Source organism: Hydra vulgaris, chromosome 11 (genome assembly GCF_038396675.1).
Source record: "Hydra vulgaris chromosome 11, alternate assembly HydraT2T_AEP".
NCBI classification, from domain to species: domain Eukaryota; kingdom Metazoa; phylum Cnidaria; class Hydrozoa; order Anthoathecata; family Hydridae; genus Hydra; species Hydra vulgaris.
In genome coordinates, this window is record NC_088930.1 from 50974189 (window position 1) to 50977500 (window position 3312).

Below are 3312 nucleotides of genomic sequence, written 5' to 3' on the forward strand. Positions count from 1 at the left end.
ATGCTGCTGTTGAAAGGGTATTTTCACTAGGGAATGATTATTTGAGCAGTGAGAAGTCGCAACTTTCTGTAAAAACATTATCTGCCGTCTTAACAGTCATATTTAATATGCAAAATGAAAGTTGTTCGGATGTGGCTACATAATTAGACGAACATCCTCATTTTGCAAAAAAAAATCTACTCCGAATAAAAATATGTTTTTAAAGGAAAATAAAGTTTTTATCGTTTTTTATTCTTTTTATTTCACCTATAAAATGCTTGCAAAGTGTACACTTTTTGAACAAAAATAGTTTATCACCTTAATTTAACGGGTAACCAGTTTGAGTAATTACCATTAACAAGAGCTCTTTGTTTAACAAAAGGTTTTTAATCCAATATTGTATTGATCCATTTATACCATAAGCTATAAGTTTAGAAATAAGAAATTTATGTGGAACTTTGTCAAAGGATTTTTCAAAATCAAGATAAATGTTGTCGATTGGAATATTATCAAGTGATGATGTCCAATAATTAATTACAGTTAAAAGGTTAGTTAAGCAGGAATGATCTTATAGTATATATATATATATATATATATATATATATATATATATATATATATATATATATATATATATATATATATATATATATATATATATATATATATATATATATATATATATATATATATATATATAATAGATTCAAGACTCATTTGATTGAAAATAAAGGATTCAAGAACAGAGTTAAGTGAAAAAGAAGTATGTAGCACAAATGACTGACAAATTTTATCTCATACGAATGTTTGTTGATCTTCATATTTTCAAACTGATATAGACGATGTAGTATTTGTATATAGGTATTAGGGTTATGATTTTTTGACTTTTAAAGAAAAATAATAATTTCCTGTGTTATAAATCGATGAACTTTTGTTAGAAAACATTAAAGGGGTCAGTAACTGTAAAATTTCCAATTTTACAGTTAGTGACCCCTTAACTAATAATGATACGCAACTACTAATAGTTGCGCATCAACAGTAACATTGTTATTTCCTTTGCCTTTTTTTAAAACAAAAAAGCTTTCAATTATTCTAACATTTACATAGATAATAGATATCAGTATATGGGGAAAACACAGTATTTTGCAGATCCTTAAATATGATCTTTAACTGATAAGGTTGATTATTCTTTAATTAATAAAGCTGGCATTTTTTTAATTTTAAAAATCTGACTATAAAATTAATTGATGAAAATAAAATGTGGGTAAAACTCAAAATTTTGCAGATCCTTAAATATGATCTTTAAATGATAAGGCTGATTATTATTTTTAAATGATTAAGTTAGGTTTTTTTGATTTTAAAAATCTGATTATAAAATTAATTGATTTATTGGTTTCACGGTTTCGATCAAACTATTATATGCATAATAAGTTGTCTGTTTTTTTTAAAAATAAAACTTCTTATTTAAAAATAATAATAGTTTAGTTAGCCTTTACATTTGTATAAACTATCTTGATTGCATCTTTGTTATATTCTTTTTTTTATATTCTATAAATCTTATTTATATATATATATATTTTTGTATTTTGCAGAGACCATGACCAAGTATGCCAAGAATGAACTAGAAAATTGCGTTGGAAATATCCTGAAAAGAGCGCCAGGTAGAAAAAGCGTCGGTGACCGTGAAAAAGTAAATCACGACAACAGTTTTTATGATATTTTTTAGATATGTAATTTGAAGTATTTTTAATCTTGTGTATACTTTTAATTTTGTGTTTTATTTGTTTTAATTAATAAGGAACACTGGTTGCCGTTTCTGTTAAGTTTTCTGAATGTGCAATTCTGAATGTGTCCCCAGAACCCTACAAACTCTGTGATTGCTAAAATACCCGCATTTCTTAACAAATATCTTTTGAATGTTCAAAGGTTGTTCAGAACGTCTTTTAAACGTTTAAAAGACGTATTTTCTAGGCCAATTTTGTATAACTGCACTTAAACGGAAAGTCTTATTTAAGTCTTTTTACGACGTCTTTAAGCGTCTTAACTAGAATCAGTTTAGAACTCATCCGAGACGTGCCGTCTGAACGTTCATTGTACGTTTTTTGTACGTCCCCGTGCTTGCTGGGTAGTTTCAAAAAAAGTTCAGCTGAACATGCATTGGTAGAAAGAGTCAACCAAATACTAAGCTATAAAAATTTAGCATGAGAAGTTTTCATTGATCTGTCAAAAACCTTTGGTGCCGTAAACTGTAATGCGCTAACGAAAAAGATTTGAATACTGTGGAGCATATAATAATAACTTAATTTGGTTCAAAAGTTATTTGACAATGAAATGCAATTTGTACAGTATGAGCAAAAACAAAGATTTCTGCATGTCGTAAGTTGTGGGAATTTCCTGGACTTTGTTTTAGGCCCATTGTTATTCCTAGTTTACATAAATTATTTAAATTTAGCAAATGACATTAAATTTTTGCAGATGACTGCAATCATTTTTATTCCCACAGTAATATTAAATGCTTTTTGAAACACCAAATTATTACATATAGATTTTATTATGTCTCAACTTAAATGCTTTTCTTTAACAATAGTTCAATTCATTAACTTAATTATAGTGTTACCTGTAATCTTATATGTTATTCTTGAAATTTTCCTTTAACTTGATAAAGCAAAGAATGTCTTATTCTTCCCTCTCCTTTCAATTTTTTCATTTATATACTTTTAAATTGTAAATATTATTAAATAGCAAAATAAAAAAACAAAAAAAAACAAAAAAGAAGACAATATATATTAACTTTAAGTCGTTACTACTGAACGTGGCCTCGTCAAATTCAAATCGTGGCAGCGTCAAATTCAAAAGTGAATTAAAAAAAATATATATTAAAAATTAAAAAGTGTTTAAAAAACTCAAAAAAGAGCAACTAAAAAATTTACTGAGCTCAAACATCTTTATTTCAAAAGTAAACTCAACATTTTAATACCGGATACACCGAGTATCCTCAGAATAGAAGTGCCTTGTACCGCACTTCATTAAATTTCACGACTAAACAATTTTATTTTGACATTTTGTAAATGACGAAATTACTGAACATAGAAACTAAAACGAAAATAAAAAAAATTTAGTTCAAAAAAATATATTAGCATTACATCTACGTCGTTCATGAAGGTTTAAAACTCAAGTTTAAAAATATCTTAAGTACATAATTTTTGCGTAAATAATTTTATTTGCATCAATAATATAAATATATAGTATTATTAGCTATGCAATTAAAATTAATAAAATAAAAAAATATTTTAATTTTAATACCGTAGCCGTTACGTTAAATAATATTAATTT

The 3312-nt window shown here is 26.0% G+C and overlaps 1 long non-coding RNA gene across 1 annotated transcript; it reads left to right on the forward strand.

The window, feature by feature from the left end:
- Positions 1-430: 430 nt before the first annotated feature.
- LOC136087299 (uncharacterized) lies at positions 431-1747 on the forward strand. The gene is made up of 3 exons (XR_010641698.1): positions 431-526; positions 684-742; positions 1572-1747. It is a non-coding gene; the product is annotated as an uncharacterized LOC136087299 (long non-coding RNA).
- The last annotated feature ends 1565 nt before the right edge of the window (positions 1748-3312 follow it).